General features: G+C 40.5%; 1 protein-coding gene and 1 pseudogene across 1 annotated transcript in view; both read left to right on the plus strand.

The window, feature by feature from the left end:
• MLLT6 (MLLT6, PHD finger containing) overlaps positions 1-21132 on the plus strand; it is a 374449-nt gene that overhangs the window by 318505 nt on the left and 34812 nt on the right. The gene's annotated exons all lie outside the window — the stretch shown is intronic.
• On the plus strand, positions 7492-7610 carry LOC128646218 (uncharacterized; annotated as a pseudogene).

Consider the following 21132-nt stretch of genomic DNA (forward strand, 5'->3'; position numbering starts at 1 on the left):
TCTGTTATCGGTCGTAGGGATTCATCTCCTACCTCCCTTTTCAGATCGACGATATACTCTTATACCATTACCTCTGCTGATAGTTTTTAGTACTGGTTTGGCTGTCTGCTATATGTGGATGGGTGTCTTTTGGTAAGTATGTATCATTATTTAAGACACTCTCACCTATGTTTTGTGCTTTGTTTTAGTTTTAAATATATGTATTTACTTATATTTGCCATGAGACAGGTCTATGTGTATTTCCCTTTGCAGTCTAACAGTTTCAGTATGGGAATCATGTTTAGGAAGTTATTTTTTACCTAGGGTTTAGTCTTTTTTCCAATTTGAAATGCTGTTATTTATTGCGTCATTTTTGGTGCAAATTTTCGTCTATAGTGGTGCATTTTCGTTATTTCCTGTGTCTTTGTTGACGTTAGGTTGTTGCCGCGAAGTCGCGATTGTTATGACGCGAGTTGCGTCATTTCCGGATGTTAGTTTGCGGCAATTTCTTTTTTCTATTTGCGTTGTGCGTCATTCTTGGCGCCAATTATTTTTTAGTTATATTACCCCACTTCCTTTATGCTCCTTGCTCTCTTTATATTTTAGAGGGCTATGCTGTTTGCTTTTCTGCCTATTTAGCATATGCTTTTTTTCCCATTCCTGAAACTGCTATATGAGGAAATTGGATATTTCTTTCCTAAGATATGGTGAGTCCACGGAATCATCAATTACTAGTGGGAATATCACTCCTGGCCAGCAGGAGGAGGCAAAGAGCACAACAGTAAAGCTGCTATATATGTCACTTCCCTTACCCATAACCCCCAGTCATTCTCTTTGCCTGCAGTGCAAGGAGGAGGTGAAGTTTTGGTGTCTGATCTACAATCAAGATTTTTTTATTTTAAAGCATAGTAGGTTTGCTCTGATCTTTTTAAAGAGTCTAGCCTTAGCCCATGTCAGTCTCTTCAGTAGGGCAATGGTGGCTTTTAAGCAATTGGGAACTTGTGGGGTACAATCCTCACTGTGTTTTCCCAAAACATTTTGCTGCCCTATTTATATAGCCCGAGCAAGTTTACTCAGTCTTTCTGTATTTCCACAGGTCCATGTGAGGGATGGCATCATCTCAAACCAGGTGAGCTGTCCTACTGCCAGACAGATAAATATTGAGGTATGTGCCAGTTTTATTTTTCTATGTAGCAGGGAAAAATTTGGCACTTATTCAGCTGAAACGCTTCAGGGGGGCGTTTTTTATTATTCCTTTCAGGGTGCAGGTTTTTATGGCAGTTTTTGCAGGCACTGTTAGTGTGAGGAGTTATTTATTTTATTGATGGCTCAGTGAGGATCCGTTTTTAGCAACAGATTATGTACTTTTTTGGGCGGTTTTATTGTTTAGTTTTTAGACTGTTTTTCAAGAAAGTTGTTTTTTAAAAAAAAAATTTTTAAAAATTGCTTTTTTGTCAGCTGTAGGACCGCCCCTTTTAGGGAGGTTCTGATTCTGTGCTGTCAGAGTTTTTTTGGCACTTTTTTTTCACTTCCTGTAAGAGTGAGGTGCCCATATTTCAGATGGCTCTGCTGTTTATAAGGCTTTTTGCTGTTTTTGCTTCTCTGGAAATCCGGATTGTAAACTGGATCGTTTTTTTCCTCAGTTTGCTGCGGGTTGCAGGACAGGTGCCTGGGGTATGTTTTCTTGATTTGGTAAATTTAAAGGGAACATTTATTTAAGAACTTTTTTTGGTTCTGTATTATATCCTTTGTTAAAAGATTTAAAAAAAAAAGTTTTTTATTTTTTTATTTGCTTCTTGTATTATGGATCAGGAGGCTGTGCAGGATGTTACCTGTAGCTTATGTTTTGATGCCCAGGTGGAATCCCCAGTACCTTTTTATTCATGTATTGAAAGAACTTTAACTTATAGAAATAGACTTTTTGAGCCTGAGCCATTCTTAGCTAAGGCGGATGCTGCTCCTGTTTCAGATGTGCTGCAGCTTTCTCCTCAAGTGCCCCAATCCTATTCATCTGCACATGCAATGCCCTGCGTTTCCTCTCATGCATCGTCTGGAGTTATTTTGCAAGATATTGCTGCCCAGGCATCTTCTCGCGGTATCTGAGGCGCTGTCTGCTTTTCCCATGCTGCAGGGAAAACAGAATTTATGCTTACTTGATAAATTACTTTCTCCAACGGTGTGTCCGGTCCACGGCGTCATCCATAACTTGTGGGAATATTCTCTTCCCCAACAGGAAATGGCAAAGAGCACAGCAAAAGCTGTCCATATAGTCCCTCCTAGGCTCCGCCCACCCCAGTCATTCGACCGACGGACAGGAGAAACTATAGGGTACCGAGGTGATTGCAGTTAAAGAAAGAAATTCATCAAACCTGATTAAAAAACCAGGGCGGGCCGTGGACCGGACACACCGTTGGAGAAAGTAATTTATCAGGTAAGCATAAATTCTGTTTTCTCCAACATTGGTGTGTCCGGTCCACGGCGTCATCCATAACTTGTGGGAACCAATACCAAAGCTTTAGGACACGGATGAAGGGAGGGAGCCAATCAGGTTACCTAAACGGAAGGCACCACGGCTTGCAAAACCTTTCTCCCAAAAATAGCCTCCGAAGAAGCAAAAGTATCAAATTTGTAGAATTTGGCAAAAGTGTGCAGGGAAGACCAAGTCGCTGCCTTACATATCTGATCAACAGAAGCCTCGTTCTTGAAGGCCCATGTGGAAACCACAGCCCTAGTAGAGTGAGCTCTGATTCGTTCGGGAGGCTGCCGTCCGGCAGTCTCGTAAGCCAATCGGATGATGCTTTTCAGCCAAAAGGAAAGAGAGGTAGCAGTAGCTTTTTGACCTCTCCTCTCGCCAGAATAAACGACAAACAGAGAAGACGTTTGTCTGAAAACCTTTGTTGTTTCTAAACAGAACTTTAAAGCACGTACTACATCTAAATTATGTAACAAACGTTCCTTCTTTGAAACTGGATTCGGACACAAAGAAGGCACAACTATTTCCTGGTTAACATTTTTGTTGGAAACAACCTTTGGAAGGAAACCAGGTTTAGTACGCAAAACAACCTTATCTGAATGGAACACCAGATAGGGCGGAATACACTGCAGAGCAGATAACTCAGAAACTCTTCTAGCAGAAGAAATAGCAACCAAAAACAGAACTTTCCAAGATAACATCTTGATATCTATGGAATGTAGAGGTTCAAACGGAACCCCTTGAAGAACTGAAAGAACTAAATTCAGACTCCAGGGAGGAGTCAAAGGTCTGTAAACAGGCTTGATCCTGACCAAAGCCTGAACAAAAGCTTGAACATCTGGCACAGCTGCCAGTCGTTTGTGTAACAAGAAAGATAAAGCAGAAATCTGTCCTTTTAGAGAACTCGCTGACAATCCCTTATCCAAACCTTCTTGGAGAAAGGAAAGGATCCTAGGAACTTAATCTAACTCCATGAGAGTCCCTTGGATTCACACCAACAGATATATTTTTTCCATATTTTATGGTAAATTTTTCTAGTTACAGGTTTTCTGGCTTGAACCAGAGTATCTATCACAGAATCCGAAAACCCACGCTTAGATAAAATCAAGCGTTCAATTTGGATGTTCGAATGGACCCTGTACTAGAAGATCCTGTCTCAAAGGTAGCTTCCATGGTGGAGCTGATGACATATTCACCAGGTCTGCATACCAAGTCCTGCGTGGCCACGCAGGAGCTATCAAAATCACAGAGGCCCTCTCCTGTTTGATCCTGGCTACCAGCCTGGGAATGAGAGGAAACGGTGGAAACACATAAGCTAGGTTGAAGGTCCAAGGCGCTACTAATGCATCCACTAGAGTCGCCTTGGGATCCCTGGATCTGGACCCGTAGCAAGGAACCTTGAAGTTCTGACGAGACGCCATTAGATCCATGTCTGGAATGCCCCATAATTGGGTCAACTGGGCAAATATCTCCGGGTGGAGTTCCCACTCCCCTGGATGGAATGTCTGACGACTCAGATAATCCGCCTCCCAGTTTTCCACTCCTGGGATGTGGATCGCAGATAGGTGGCAGGAGCGATCCTCCGCCCATTTTATGATTTTGGTCACTTCTCTCATCGCCAGGGAACTCCTTGTTCCCCCCTGATGTTATTCACTATGTCCGCCACCCGCTTGGGTATAGGAAAAGCGTCGGGGTGCACCGGAACCTCTAGGAACTTGTCCATCTTGCACAATTTTTCTGGAATGACCAGGTTGTCACAATCATCCAGAGTAGATAGCACCTCCTTAAGCAGTGCGCGGAGATGCTCTAATTTAAATTTAAATGTCACAACATCAGGTTCTGCCTGTTGAGAAATTCTACCTGAATCAGAAATTTCCCCATCTGACAAAACCTCCCTCATGGCCACTTCAGATTGGTGTGAGGGTATGACAGAGTAATTATCATCAGCGCCCTCCTGCTCTACAGTGTTTAAAACAGAGCAATCGTGCTTTCTCTGAAATGCAGGCATTTTGGATAAAATATTTGCTATGGAGTTATCCATTACTGCCGTCAATTGTTGCATAGTAACAAGCATTGGCGCGCTAGAAGTACTAGGGGTCGCCTGCGCAGGCATAACTGGTATAGACACCGAAGGAGATGATGTAGAACTATGTCTACTCCCTTCATCTGATGAATCATCTTGGGCAACATTACTATCTGTGACAGTACTGTCCTTACTTTGTTTGGACGCTATGGCACAATTATCACACAATTTTGAAGGGGGAGACACATTGGCTTCCATACATACAGAACATAGTTTATCTGAAGGCACAGACATGTTAAACAGGCTTAAACTTGTCAATAAAGTACAAAAACCGTTTTAAAATAAAAACGTTACTGTCTCTTTAAATTTTAAACAGGGCACACTTTTTTACTGAATATGTGAAAAACTATGAAGGAATTGTTCAATCTTAACCAAATTTTCACCACAATTTCTTAAAGCACTCAAAGCATTGCACCCCAAATTTCAGACCTTTAACCCTTAAAATGACAAAACCGGAGCCGTTTATAGTTTTAACCCCTCTACAGTCCCAGCTACAGCCTTTGCCGAGACTTTACCAAACCCAGGGGGGTATACGATACCAAATGAAGCCTTCTAGGGACCTTTTCAACTACTTCCAGACCCATACACATGCAGCTGCATGTCCTGCTCTCAAAAGTAACTGCGTAGTAATGGCGCGAAAATGAGGCTCTGCCTACTACAAAGAAGGCCCTTCCTGACTGGGAAGGTGTCTAAGCCAGTGCCTGCCGTGAAAATAACTTCCCCAAAGTTATAAAGTGTGAATTTTAACCTCAAGCTGTATAAAATGCCCAAATAAAGCAATCGATCTAGCCCATAAAAGTGTCTACCAGTTTTATAGCCCATATTAAGCCCTTTATTCTGTTTGAGACTAAGAAAATGGCTTACCGGTCCCCATGAGGGGAAAAATGACAGCCTTCCAGCATTACACAGTCTTGTTAGAAATATGGCTAGTCATACCTTAAGCAGAAAAGTCTGCTAACTGTTTCCCCCAACTGAAGTTATCTCATCTCAACAGTCCTATGTGGAAACAGCAAACGATTTTAGTTACTGCTGCTAAAATCATATTCCTCTCACAAACAGAACTCTTCATCCTTTTCTGTTTCAGAGTAAATAGTACATACCAGCACTATTTTAAAATAACAAACTCTTGATAGTAGAATAAAAAACTACAACTAAACACCACATACTCTTCACCATCTCCGTGGAGATGTTGCCTGTGCAACGGCAAAGAGAATGACTGGGGTGGGCGGAGCCTAGAAGGGAATATATGGACAGCTTTTGCTGTGCTCTTTGCCATTTCCTGTTGGGGAAGAGAATATTCCCACAAGTTATGGATGACGCCGTGGACCGGACACACCAATGTTGGAGAAAAGGAAATTTAAAGAAACGGTAAGTAAGGTTTCTGATCCTGAAGTGGCTAATCAAAGTATTTCCTCTCAGAAGTCTGAGGATGAAGATTCTACAGAGTGCATCTGAGGGTGAAATTTCGGATTCAGGCAGTATAATTCCTTCTACTGATGCTGAAGTTGTGTGGAAGGCTTGCTCTACTAAGAATTGATTTAAACATTTATTTTTTCTGTACCTCTGATTTTGCAAATGCTATTAAATGTACAGATTGGTTTGAACTTCATGTCTCCAAGGATGTTGCTGTTAAGACACTGCCACAGCTTTCTCCTATTATGTCCCAAGCCTATATGGCGTCACATGCAGTGCCCTGTGGTTCCTCTCAATCTCCTGGAGGAGTGTATTTGCTTACAGAAGTTGCAAGCTCAGGTATCTTCTGCTGTATCTGTGGCTTGGTCTGTTTTCCTTTACTTCAGGGAAAAGGCAAGAGGACATTTTAAAGTCTCAGGTAAGAGGGTTTCTGCTCCACATGCTGCTACGCAGGTTTGTCTTCTTCCAAGTTAGTGAGGATGATTCGCCGGTAGTTTCTGAGGCTGAAATCTCAGATCTGGACAGTATAATTCCTTCATCTGTTGCTGAAGTGGTATCCTTCAGTTGTTTGCTTCAAAGCCTCTTATATTGTCAGGAGGTCTTGGCTGACTGGATGACACCGATCCCTATCGTTGTCTTTCCTTTGGAGTTTTGTGAACTTTATCAGTTCTATATTTTTCTTTCCTCTCTGGAAGGGTTCTAGACGTGCTGTGAGATGTTCACAGGATTGTTATAGGGAATCTGGGGATATTTCTCCCTGTCTCACGTCCTTTTTTGGATTTCCTGTCGCTATCTCTCTTGAAATGCACGGTGTCTTTAGTAGAAGGGAACTTTCCTCTTTTAATCAGAGAACTTAGATCTCTGCGGAGATAATCTAGTTTTCTTTCTGACATAGGTAAGAAGCTGGAGGTTTAATTGTTCATTTAGATCAATGTCTTGTCTTATTAGACTTGCTGTACTAGCCGCCAGGCATTGTGGCTGAAATCTATGGTCATCAGCTGAGAAGCCTACCTGTGGTTTACAGCCTAGGCTTTATAGTTCTGCAGTTGCAGATTCAATTCTTTCTGTTTCCTTCAAATACACGCTTCTAGTGTCTCCTTTTAAGGATGAGACTTTGTTTGGGTCATGCCTTTTCAAGTCCAATCTAAGTTTTCCTCCCAGGGGCAGATTTCTCTTTCTAGAGTATCTGCATTCCAAGTAGGATGAGAGGCATTCCTTGAACTGGATTCACGGTCTTTATCTCTGGGAGTGACAGTTCCATTCCCAGTTTGGGAATGGGATATAGGTATTTACCTCATATATTTCAAATTCTGTCCTTCAAAGTAGTATCCTTTCTCCTTTGGTTCTAGTGGGCCTGTTCATAACGAACTTAGACCTGAGAGATTTATTGTTTCCTTAATCAGAATCTTCTCTAGTTCAGGTATCATCCTGACTTCGAGCTAACTCTCTTTTAAGAGATCTTGTCCAATCTCCTTTTCCTGGGATGGGAAATGAATCTGGAGAAGAGTTCCCTTGTTCTATCCACAAGGGTAATTTATTTGGGGACTACCGCCACAATACCCTGAATGCACCCGATTTCGTTTGATCTCGGAAGTTATGCAGGTTCAGGTCTGTTCAGTACCTGGATGGGAGACCGCCTGGGAACACCAGGTGCGGTATGCTTGGACCTTTATTTGTTTCTTTATCTAGGAGATTTCTTGAAGATTGGATGCTTAGTTTTGTCTAAGCGGAGGGTTTTCTGAATTTTTTATCCTTTCTCCAGGGTGGTCTAGAGAAGGGTTTGTTAGTCAGTAGTACCCTGAAGGGTCAGTTTTCTGCATTGTCTTTTTTGCTACATAAGCATCTGGTGGACGTGCCAGATGTGCAATCTTTTTGTCAGGCACTGGTCTACATCAGGCCTGTGTTTAAGTCGGTTGCTCCCCATTAGGGTTTTGCCCTTGTTCTTAAAGTTTTGCAGTAGGCTCTGTTTGAGCCTTTACTTTACATATATATTAAGTTGTTATTTTTGAAGGTTTTGTTTCTCATTGCTATCTTTTCTCCTTTGAGAGTCTCGGAGCTCTCAGTTTTGCAGTGTGATTCACCTTATCTTATCTTTCATGCAGTTAAGGCGGTTATTCGTACTAGTTAGGTTTTCTTCCTAAGTGGTTTCGGATAGATATATTAACCCCTTAAGGACCAGCGACGTACCTTGTATGTCGCTGGCCTTTTTTTGGGAGTTGATTGTTTTATAACGTGGTCTTGCCACCAGCGTTGAGACTGCTCTATTCCACAAAGCCTTCTGGAGGGAGGGCATTAATAGCGTGTTCTTGCTAGACTTGTGCTATTATGTCCTGAAAAAACCCTTAATGACCAGTGACATACAGGGTACATTGTGGTCATTAAGGGGTTAATCAGAAAATTGTTGTTCCTTCTCTGTGTCCTTATCTTTCTTCTCATAAGGAACATTTGTTGCACAACTTTGATGTTGTGCGTGCTTTTATTTTCTATCTACAGGCGACTAAGGATTGTCACCAGTTTGCTGTTTGTTTCTCTGGGAAACATAAAGGTCAGAGAGCTTCAGCTACTTCTATTTCTTTTTAATTGAGTAGTATAATGCGTTTGGTTTATGAGACTGCTGGACAGCAGCCTCCTGAGAGAATTTCAGCTCATTTCACTAGGGCTGTTGCTTCTTCTTGGCCTTTCAAGAAGGAAGTTTCTGTAGAACAGATTTGCAAGGCTGCAACTTGGTCCTCTCTGCATAATTCTTTTTTCAAATTTGATATTTTTGTCTCAGCTGAGGCTTCTTTTGGGAGAAAAGTTATTCATGCATTGGTGCCTTCTGTTAAGGTTACCTGTCTTGTCCCTCCCTAATCATCTGTGTCCTCTAGCTTGGATATTGGTTCCCACTAGTAATTGATGATTCCGTGGACTCACCATATCTTAGGAAAGAAAACATAATTTATGCTTACCTGATAAATTTATTTATTTCCGGATATGGTGAGTCCACGGCCCACCCTTTATTTTAAGACAGTTATTTTTAACTAAAACCTCAGGCACCTCTACACCTTTGTGTTATTTTCTTTTTCCATTTTCCGTTCGGCTGAATGACTGGAGGTTATGGGTAAGGGAAGTGACATATATAGCAGCTTTGCTGTGGTGCTCTTTGCTTCCTCCTGCTGGCCAGGGGTGATATTCCCACTAGTAATTGATGATTCCGTGGACTCACCATATCCAGAAATAAATAAATTTATCAGGTAAGCATAAATTATGTTTTGTTTAAATTAAATTTTTTTCTTTTACATTTTTGCAAAGATGTCTCAGTCCGACCTTGCCTCAGAATCTACTGTAGGAACCATGCTGCCTGAACACAGTTCTACCAAAGCTAAGTGTATCTGTTGTAAGCAAGCTGAGATTATATCTCCAGCTATATTATGTAACAGTTGTCATGATAAGCTTTTGCATGCCGATAATGTTTCTATTAGTACTATTACAGCACCTGTTGTTCCCTCAACATCTAATGTACATGATATCCCTGTTGATATGAAAAATTATATTGCTGATGCAATACAGAAGGCTATATCTGCTATTCCACCTTCTAATAAATGTTAAAGGTCTTTTAAAACTTCTTATAAGTCTGATGAAATTTGTAATGACCGACAACATACTGAAATATCCTCCTCTGAAGAGGATCTCTCTGGTTCAGAAGATCCTACTTCAGACATTGAAATTGATAAATCTTCTTATTATTTTAAGATTGAATATATTCGTTCTTTATTGAAAGAAGTATTGGTTACTTTGGATATTGAGGAGTCTGATCCTCTTGATAACAAATCCAGTAAGCATTTCAATTCTGTTTTTAAACCTCCTGTGATTACTCCCGAGGTTTTTCCTGTTCCAGATGCTGTTTATGATGTGATTGCTAAGGAATGGTCTAAGCCTGGTGCTTCTTTTAATCCTTCTTCTAGGAAGTTATATCCTTTAAATTGTGGTTAAATTGGAGTTTTGGGGAAAAGTCCCTAAGGTTGATGGGGCTATTTCTACTCTTGCCAAACGTACTACTATTCCTATGGAAGATAGTACTTCTTTTAAGGATCCTTTAGAAGATTGAAACTTATCTAAGGAAAGCTTATTTACATTCTGGCTATATTCTCAGGCCTGCCATTTCTATGGCTGATGTTGCAGCTGCATCAACTCTTTGGTTGGATAGCTTAGCACATCAGGAAGCAGATCCTGATTTGTCTAGCATTATTTGTTTGCTTCAACATGCTTTTCATTTTATCTGTGATGCTATTTTTTATATAATCAAGATTGATGTTAAATCCATGTCTTTAGCTATTTTAGCTAGAAGAGCTTTATGGCTTAAATCCTGGAATGCTGACATGGTATCTAAATCTAGATTAATATCTCTATCTTCCCAGGCTAATAATTTATTTGGTTCTCAGTTGGATTCTATTATTTCCACTATCACTGGGGGGAAGTGAGTGTTTTCGCCTCAAAATAAAAAAATCTAAGGGCAAATCTAAAGCTTCTAATCGTTTTTGTTCCTTTCGTCAGAATAGAGAACAGAAAATCACTCCTTCCCCTAAGGACTCTGGTTCCAATTGGAAGCCATCTTCAAGTTAGAATAAATCCAAGCCTTTTAAGAAACCAAAGCCAGCCCCCAAGTCTGCATGAAGGTGCAGCCCTCAATCCAGTTCAGCTGGTGGGGGGGGGGCAGATTGAAATTATTTTAAGACATTTGGGCAGATTCTGTTTAAAAATCAGTGGATTCAGAGCATTGTCTCTCAAGGGTATCGAATAGGTTTCAGAGTAAGACCTCCTGTGAGAAGATTCTTTCTCTCTCATGTTCCAACAAATCCTGTGAAAGCTCAGGCTTTTCTGAAGTGTGTTTCAGATCTAGAGCTTTCAGGGGTAATTATACCAGTTCCACTTCAGGAACAGGGGTTTTATTCAAATTTATTCATTGTCCCAAAGAAAGAAAATTCATTCAGACTAGTTCTGGATCTGAAGTTTTTGAATTGTTTTGTAAGGGTCCCAACTTTCAAGATGGTGACTATAAGGACTATTATGCCTTTTGTTCAGCAAGGTCATTACATGTCTACAATAGACTTACAGGACGCTTATCTTCACATTCCGATTCATCCAGATCACTATCGGTTTCTGAGATTCTCTTTTCTAGACAAGCATTACCAATTTGTCGCTCTTCCATTTGGCCTAGCGACAGCTCCAAGAATCTTTTGAAAGGTTCTCTGTGCCCTTCTATCTGTAATCAGAGAGCAGGGTATTGCGGTCTTTCCTTATTTGGACGATATATTTTGGTACTAGCTCAGTCTTTTAATTTAGCAGAATCTCATATGAATCAACTAGTGTTGTTTCTTCGAAGACATGGTTGGAGGACTAATTTACCAAAGAGTTTCTTAATTCCTAAGACAAAGGTCACCTTTTTAGGTTTCCAGATAGATTCAGTGTCCATGACTCTGTTTTTAACAGACAAGAGACGAATGAAATTGGTTTCAGCCTGTCGAAACCTTCAGTCTTAATCATTCCCTTCAGTGGCTATGTGCATGAAAGTTTTAGGTCTTATGACTGCAGCATCGGACGCGATCCCCTTTGCTCGTTTTCATATGAGATCTCTGCAGCTTTGCATGCTGAATCAATGGTGCAGGGATTATACTCGGATATCACAATTGATATACTTAAATCCCAACATTCAACTCTCTCTGTCTTGGTGGTTGGACCATCATCGGATTATTCGAGGGGCCTCTTTTGCTCGACCTTCCTGGACTGTAGTCTCAACAGATGCAAGTCTTTCAGGTTGGGGAGCTGTCTGGGGGTCTCTGACAGCACAAGGGGTTTGGAAATCTCAAGAGGTGAGGTTACAAATCAATATTTTAGAACTCTGTGTTATTTTCAGGGCTCTTCAGGCTTGGCCTCTATTTAAGAGACAACTGTTCATTCGCTTTCAGACAGACAATATCACAACTGTGGCATATGTCATTCATCAGGGAGGGACTCTCTGAATCCAACTCCTATCTAATTTCTGCGATTCATATCCCAGGTGTAGACAATTTGGAAGCAGATTATCTCAGCCATCAGAATTTACATCCGGGGGAGTGGTCTCTCCATCCAGTTGTGTTTTTCTCCAACATAGGTGTGTCCGGTCCACGGCGTCATCCTTACTTGTGGGATATTCTCCTCCCCAACAGGAAATGGCAAAGAGCCCAGCAAAGCTGGTCATATAATCCCTCCTAGGCTCCGCCTACCCCAGTCATTCTCTTTGCCGTTGCACAGGCAACATCTCCACGGAGATGGCTAAGAGTTTTTTGGTGTTTAAACAAATTTCTCAGGGTCCCATCGTTCAAAATGGAAACCATTCGAACGATCCTTCCTACCATCCAGGAAGGTCAATTCATGACCACGGTGGATTTAAAGGATGCGTACCTCCATATTCCCATCCACAAGGAACATCATCAGTTCCTAAGGTTCGCTTTTCTGGACAAGCATTACCAGTTTGTGGCACTTCCATTCGGGTTAGCCACTGCTCCGAGAATTTTCACAAAGGTACTAGGGTCCCTTCTAGCGGTTCTAAGACCAAGGGGCATTGCAGTAGTACCGTACTTGGACGACATCCTGATTCAAGCGTCGTCTCTGTCAAAGGCAAAGGCTCATACGGACATCGTCCTAGCCTTTCTCAGATCTCACGGATGGAAAGTAAACATAGAAAAAAGTTCTCTTTCCCCGTCAACAAGAGTTCCCTTCTTGGGAACAATAATAGACTCCTTAGAAATGAGAATGTTTCTGACAGAGGTCAGAAAATCAAAACTTCTAAGCTCTTGTCAAGTTCTTCATTCTGTTCTTCGTCCTTCCATAGCGCAGTGCATGGAAGTAATAGGATTGATGGTTGCAGCAATGGACATAGTTCCTTTTGCACGAATTCATCTAAGACCATTACAACTGTGCGTGCTCAGACAGTGGAATGGGGATTATACAGACTTGTCTCCGACGATTCAAGTAGATCAAAGGACCAGAGATTCACTCCGTTGGTGGCTAATCCTGGACAATCTGTCACAGGGAATGAGCTTCCGCAGACCAGAGTGGGTCATTGTCACGACCGACGCCAGTCTGGTGGGCTGGGGCGCGGTCTGGGAACCCCTGAAAGCTCAGGGTCTATGGTCTCGGGAAGAATCTCTTCTCCCGATAAACATTCTGGAACTGAGAGCGATATTCAATGCTCTCAAAGCTTGGCCTCATCTAGCAAAGGCCAAATTCATAAGGTTTCAATCAGACAACATGACGACAGTTGCTTATATCAACCATCAGGGGGGAACAAGGAGTTCCCTGGCGATGGAGGAAGTGACCAAGATAATTCAATGGGCGGAGGATCACTCCTGCCACTTGTCTGCAATCCACATCCCAGGAGTGGAAAATTGGGAAGCGGATTTTCTGAGTCGTCAGACATTCCATCCGGGGGAGTGGGAACTCCACCCGGAAATCTTTGCCCAAATAACTCAATTATGGGGCATTCCAGACATGGATCTGATGGCGTCTCGCCAGAACTTCAAGGTTCCTTGTTACGGGTCCAGATCCAGGGATCCCAAGGCGACTCTAGTAGATGCACTAGTAGCACCTTGGACCTTCAACCTAGCTTATGTTTTCCCACCGTTTCCTCTCATTCCCAGGCTGGTAGCCAGGATCAACCAGGAGAGAGCTTCGGTGATCTTGATAGCTCCTGCGTGGCCACGCAGGACTTGGTATGCAGACCTGGTGAATATGTCATCGGCTCCACCATGGAAGCTACCTTTGAGACAGGACCTTCTTGTTCAAGGTCCATTCGAACATCCGAATCTGGTTTCTCTCCAACTGACTGCTTGGAGATTGAACGCTTGATTTTATCAAAGCGTGGGTTTTCAGATTCTGTAATAGATACTCTTATTCAGGCTAGAAAGCCTGTAACTAGAAAGATTTACCATAAGATATGGAAAAAATATATCTATTGGTGTGAATCTAAAGGATTCCCATGGAACAAGATAAAAATTCCTAGGATTTTATCCTTTCTACAAGAGGGTTTGGAGAAGGGATAGATTTCTGCGTTATCTGTTTTACTTCACAAAAGGCTGGCAGCTGTGCCAGACGTTCAGGCGTTTGTTCAGGCTCTGGTTAGAATCAAGCCTGTTTACAGACCTTTGACTCCTCCCTGGAGTCTCAATCTAGTTCTTTCAGTTCTTCAAGGGGTTCCGTTTGAACCCTTACATTCCGTAGATATTAAGTTATTATCTTGGAAAGTTTTGTTTTTGGTTGCAATTTCTTCTGCTAGAAGAGTTTCAGAGTTAGCTGCTCTGCAGTGTTCTCCACCCTATCTGGTGTTCCATGCAGATAAGGTGGTTTTGCGTACTAAGCCTGGTTTTCTTCCGAAAGTTGTTTCCAACAAGAATATTAACCAGGAGATAGTTGTACCTTCTTTGTGCCCGAATCCAGTTTCAAAGAAGGAACGTTTGTTACACAATTTGGACGTAGTCCGTGCTCTAAAATTCTATTTAGAGGCCACTAAAGATTTCAGACAAACTTCTTCTTTGTTTGTTGTTTATTCTGGTAAAAGGAGAGGTCAAAAAGCAACTTCTACCTCTCTTTCTTTTTGGCTTAAAAGCATTATCCGTTTGGCTTATGAGACTGCCGGATGGCAGCCTCCTGAAAGAATCACAGCTCACTCCACTAGGGCTGTGGCTTCCACATGGGCCTTCAAGAACGAAGCTTCTGTTGACCAGATATGTAAGGCAGCGACTTGGTCTTCACTGCACACTTTTGCCAAATTTTACAAATTTGATACTTTTGCTTCTTCAGAGGCTATTTTTGGGAGAAAGGTTTTGCAAGCCGTGGTGCCTTCCATTTAGGTGACCTGATTTGCTCCCTCCCTTCATCCGTGTCCTAAAGCTTTGGTATTGGTTCCCACAAGTAAGGATGACGCCGTGGACCGGACACACCTATGTTGGAGAAAACAGAATTTATGCTTACCTGATAAATTACTTTCTCCAACGGTGTGTCCGGTCCACGGCCCGCCCTGGTTTTTTTAATCAGGTCTGATGAATTATTTTCTCTAACTACAGTCACCACGGTATCATATGGTTTCTCCTATGCATATTTCCTCCTGTACGTCGGTCGAATGACTGGGGTAGGCGGAGCCTAGGAGGGATTATATGACCAGCTTTGCTGGGCTCTTTGCCATTTCCTGTTGGGGAGGAGAATATCCCACAAGTAAGGATGACGCCGTGGACCGGACACACCGTTGGAGAAAGTAATTTATCAGGTAAGCATAAATTCTGTTTTTCAGATTGTACAGATGTGGGGTCTTCCAGAAATAGATTTGATGGCTTCCCATCTAAACAGGAAACTTCCCAGATACCTTTCCAGGTCCAGGGATCCTCACGTGGAGATGGTGGATGTGTTAGCAGTTCCTTCTTACCAACTAGCTTATATTTTTCTGCCTATAGTTCTTCCTCCAAGGGTGATCTCCAAGATCATAATGGAACAATCACATGTGTTTCTGATAGCACCAGCATGGCCTCACAGGTTTTGGTATGCGGATCTTGTCCGGATGTCCAGTTGCCAACCTTGGTCTCTTCCTTTAAGGCCAGATCTTCTGTCTCAAGGGCCATTTTTCCAACAGGATCTCAAATCACTAAATTTGAAGGTATGGAAATTGAACGTTTAGTGCTTAGTCATAGAGGTTTCTCTGACTCAGTGATTAATACTATGTTGTAGGTTCGTAAGTCTGTTTCAAGGAAGATTTATTATCAGGTTTGGAAAACCTAAATTTCATGGTGTTCTTCTCATAAATTCTCTTGGCATTCTTTTAGAATTCCTAGAATTTTACAGTTTCTTCAGGATGGTTTGGATAAAGGTTTGTCTGCAAGTACTTTGAAGGGGCAAATCTCTGCTCTTTCTGTTTTATTTCATAGAAAGATTGTTAAACTGCCTGATATTCACTGTTTTGTTCAGGCTTTGGTCCATATTAAGCCTGTTATTAGGTCTATTTCTCCTCCATGAAGTCCTAATTTGGTTTTGAAGGCTTTGCAGGCTCCTCCTTTTGAGCCTATGCATTATTTGGATATTAAACTACTTTCTTGGAAATTGTTGTTCCTTTTGGCTATCTCTTCTGCTAGAAGAGTTTCTGAATTGTCTGCTCTCTCTTGTGAGTCTCCTTTTCTGATTTTTCCATCAGGATAAAGCTGTTTTGCGGACTTCGTTTAAATTTCTTCCTAAGGTTGTGAATTCTAACAACATTAGTAGAAAAATTGTTGTTCCTTCTTTCCGAATCCTAAGAATTCTCTTGAGAAATCGTTAGATTCTTTGGATGTGGTAAGAGCTTTGAAATACTATGTTGAGGCTACTAAGGATTTCAGGAAGACTTCTAGTCTATTTGTTGTCTTTTCTGGTTCTAGGAAAGGTCAGAAAGCCTCTGACATTTCTTGGTTAAATACAAGTGATATAGAAACTGTTGCACAACCCTCTTATATAGATGTTTGAATCTTATAACTCTCTATAGATAATTTCACTGTAACAGTAATATTGTGTCTTCAGAAGTTTTAAATAAATATATTAATGTATCGTGGACTCTCAGATAGAGTGTGTCCAAGATATAGAACTGAAATTGTCCACAGTCATATACACACACGTATACTGATGTATACTCTGAACAGTTGTAATCCAGAATGTGTAAAGAAAAACACACAGACCTTATATGTGGGGACACGTAAGGGCTTGAAGTACAAGATAGGGTATAATGATACGATGATCTTTAGGTCCACCTTGTAGAATCCTCAGAGTCCCCAATGTGGTATATCTTTAAGGGCTGAAGCTTTGTGTTGTGGGAGATTTCCTGTAGAATGTCTCCCAAAATGCTTGCAATGTAAAACTGAAAGAGAATCACAAGCGCCCACAAACGGACCTCTAAGGGTAAAAGTTTTATTAACAAAGGAATAGCTCAAAAATAATATGCACGTACAAGATTTAAAATAAGTGTTTGCAGTTAGTGATAGTGTCACCGTGTACAGCTCCTCTGCCTGACCGTGTCTCTTTTGAACTCCGAAGCTCCTATTATTATCCTTCCTTAGTCAACAATCTGGTGTATGGACTGCTTACGGTGCTAATTCGCTATTTGAAGACTGACTGGCTGGCTGGCGTTGCTGTGATGACACGTTGTCGTCAACGCGTTTCGTCTGGTGGCACCCAGACTTTTTCAAGAGGTGAGCAGAGGAGAGCTGTACACGGTGACACTATCACTAACTGCAAACACTTATTTTAAATCTTGTACATGCATTTTATTTTTGCGCTATTCATTTGTTAATAAAACTTTTACCCTTAGAGGTCCGTTTGTGGGCGCTTGTGTTTCTATCTTTCAATTTCTTGGTTAAAGCTTTTGATTCACAAGCCTTATTTGGAGGTGGGACAGTCTCCGCCTCAGAGAATTACAGCTCATTCTACTAGATCAGTTGCCACTTCATGGGCTTTTAAGAATGAAGCTTAAGTTGATCAGATTTGCAAAGCAGCAACTTGGTCTTCTTTGCATACATTTACTAAATTTTACCATTTTGATGTATTTGCTTCCTCTGAAGCAGTCTTTGGTAGAAAAGTTCTTCAGGCAGCTGTCTCAGTTTAATTCATCTGCTTTGTTTGGATTTTATTTCTCAGCGGAAATAGCTGTTTTTTTGTATAAAAGCACAATATTATTTTCCAGTTCCTCTTTATTTGTATGCTTTTTTACTCCTTTTTACACCTCACTACTTGGCTATACGTTAAACTAAGGTGTGAGTGTGGGAGTGTGGTGGGAGGTGTATTTATAGGCATTTTGAGGTTTAGGAAACTTTGCCCCCTCCTGGTAGGAATGTATATCCAATACGTCACTAGCTCATGGACTCTTGCCATTATGAAAGAAATACATTTAGCAGGTAAGTTCTAACATAAATTATGTTTTTTGAGCCTAGTCAAATACTTTGAATCATGCAATGTGATTTTTATTAATTTTAAATGTGTTTGGAATAGAAAAACTTTACATTCTAATGTTCTTCCCATAGAAAAAAAAGGTTTATTTTTCCATTTAAAATAAATGTCTATTTATATCTTTATATTATATATATATATATATATATATATTGTGAGAAAAATACCCCTCTCCTTGGGTATTTAGTCCTGGGAACAGCTTTGACACACTGTATTCACAGCAGATAAACACTCCAAACACACTGTAAAAGCCTTGGTCTGATTATTCACAGAAAATTTACAGGAAAACAGTTTTAACATAAAATAAATCCTTGCACAATGGCGCTTACTAAACAGAATAAAGTATCTCTACCTAAAGTTGTGTGGATTTTCCACTCAACTGCAAAATTACAAACAGATTTCAAACCTCACAGGCCTAGAACCTCTAGACAACAGCACAACTCCATATCCTCTGTCTTTCTCATACAGGTTCTATCTAGAAGCCTCAGCACACACTATCTAACAGGAGTTAATTGACCTTTATTAACTGCAGGTAAGAAACCCATAGCTTGTAGGGTAAACCTGAACTGGATTCCTCACCTGCAATTCTCTGTCATATCCAAACTGTGGAGTGGATTACCGGGCAGTGTTTTTTTATATATATATATATATATATATATATCTCCAATACAAATAACAGCACTCTCAGGTCTTTCGTTAATGTGAGAACAGCAAAAGTCTCTTTTTTATTGAAACGTTTTCAAGGAGCTTGTCCCCGTCATCAGCATAACAAACATGTGAAATACAACTTATATTTATATTAACATACCACTTACATCAATGACAAATACCTGTGTACCTCTTAGTGCCCCAGAATAAACCGCCAAACACTCGTGAATGGAGCGCACTATGCGTTCCAGTGATTTGCAACCGGAAGTGTCTCATGTCACATGACTTCCTATATATATATATATATATATATATATATATATATGACATGGAACAAATACAAATCCAGCGAGCCATCTTTAAAACTTCAGCACTTTATTTCAGGTACAAAAATTAGCATTCAGCATAAAACTGTAAAAAATAGCTCATGCCTCCAGATTAAGCCGTAGTCGGTCTTACGCGTTTCAGCTTGAAAATCGCCTTAATCATAGACCATAATGCTACATCCGGTGTTAACCCTTATATAGCCAGAAAAAAACAATTACAAGGGATAACAGCATTGTCTGGGTGTGTGAGCTATTAATGGACACTGACAAAAAAACAGACTCTATACATATAAAGAACCAATACAAACATTATTGTAGTCGGTGGACATAAATATGCTAGTAACTTTGACTAAAATTACCTCTCCTTCAGAATAGAAAGTACATATAATATCAGTTTCTGACCAAAAAAAGTCTGGGTTTATTTGAACCTAATCAAGCTACTAGGATATATAAACACAAAAACTTTATATTGTAATACTACTTGTTTCATTACAATATGAAATATTTTAAACTTCAAAGAAAAACAATAATTTTACAGATCTAATATGTCAGAATATTATCCAATTTACATCCTCACAAGATCCACCTTTTCTTATATATATGAAAATCAAATATTCCTATATTGTATTCCCTAGTAACCGTTCAATATTTTATTTATTTAGTAACCCTAAACTATAGTCTTTGTTCCTAATTGATGTAAAAATCAGTACTAGGTGAAGTAAAGGTGTCCCAGTCCAGTAATCCTAACCCTATTACCAAGTTATATTTTAGTTTAGAATAGTGGATTCTATAGTGACTCATTTAGAATTGCCAATGATTAATGATATCTCCTGTTGCATTAAATCCCTGCGGACGTCTAGTCCACAAGGTGAAGATCAAAAATGCCTCCCTATGTAATAGTTTGGCCGTTCTGTCTCCCCCTCGCGGAGTATTTCTTATTAATTCGATCACTTGCCATTTGAATGTTTTGACCACTTTGTTGTGGATCGTAATAAAATGGTGGACCAGATCTTAGACATCTATATCCTTCTCAATGTTGTTTAGGTGTTCTCTGATCCTGAATCTCACTTCACGGGTCGTGCAACCCACATACTGTTTGTTGCATTCTGTGCACTCAGCTACATATACAACATATGTGGTTCGGCAATTAGTGCAGTTAGATAGAAGAAACACTCTTTGTGTAACCTTAGATTGAAAGCGATTAGTCACACTTGTGTGGCTGCAGGCAATGTAGGCCGTAAAGTGGCCTTTGAAATGTCCTTTGACTGAGAGCCAACTGCTCCCTCCTGTACTTAGCTTTTTTAGCATACTCGGGGCTAGGATATCAACAAAAAATTTGAGACTTTCATCACCCGTTAGAACTGAAAGATGCTTTGTTAGAATACCACAGATTTCCCTAAACTGTGGACTATAGGTAGTGGTAAATGTTGGTTTACTTAAGTCAAAATTTTCACTATGATTTTTACTCTTCTGTTGGAGCATACTTGATCGCTCCATTCTATTGACCTCCAAGTAGGCCCTCTTAACAGTTTTGGGGTGATAGCCTCCTTCCAGTAATTGTGTCTTAAGGATACTTGCTTCCTTCTGAAAATCAGAATCCAGGGAGCAATTCCTCTTTAATCTCTTTAATCTAATCATCTAATCATCTGGCCTTTTGCCACCCCAAACCCAGTATGCCTTGGATGGCTGGATTTGGCGTGTAAAATCGTATTTGATGTAATAGGCTTCCTATATAGAGTTGTTATCACCTTTTGATTCTTTGGGTCTCCAATAAGAGAAACATCCAAGTATGGTACAGACAATTTATCCCAAACAGATGTGAATTGTAAATTCACACTGTTTGAGTTTAAATATATGTGAAACTGCGCTGCTTCATCCTCAGTCCCAGTCCACATGAAAAGCAAGTCGTCTATATATCTTTTATACGATCTTATCTTGCTTCTCTGTGTGTTCTGTTCTCCAAAGAGAGAGAGAGCACTTAGCGACTTCACTTGGCAAAAAAAAAACACCCTAAAATAAACCGAAAATTATGTCTCTACCTAAAAAACAAGGAGGACTAGGCCTTCCCAACCTGACATATTATAGATACGCTATATTTCTCCAACGTATAATAGATTGGAACATTCACAAACACTACAAGCGCTGGGTAATTCTCGAACATAACATCCTACAAACTACAAATATCAATAGATCTTGTTGGACTATTAAACAAACAAAACCTCAGATTGCTCACAACA

Source organism: Bombina bombina, chromosome 1, assembly GCF_027579735.1.
Source record: "Bombina bombina isolate aBomBom1 chromosome 1, aBomBom1.pri, whole genome shotgun sequence".
Lineage (NCBI taxonomy): Eukaryota > Metazoa > Chordata > Amphibia > Anura > Bombinatoridae > Bombina > Bombina bombina.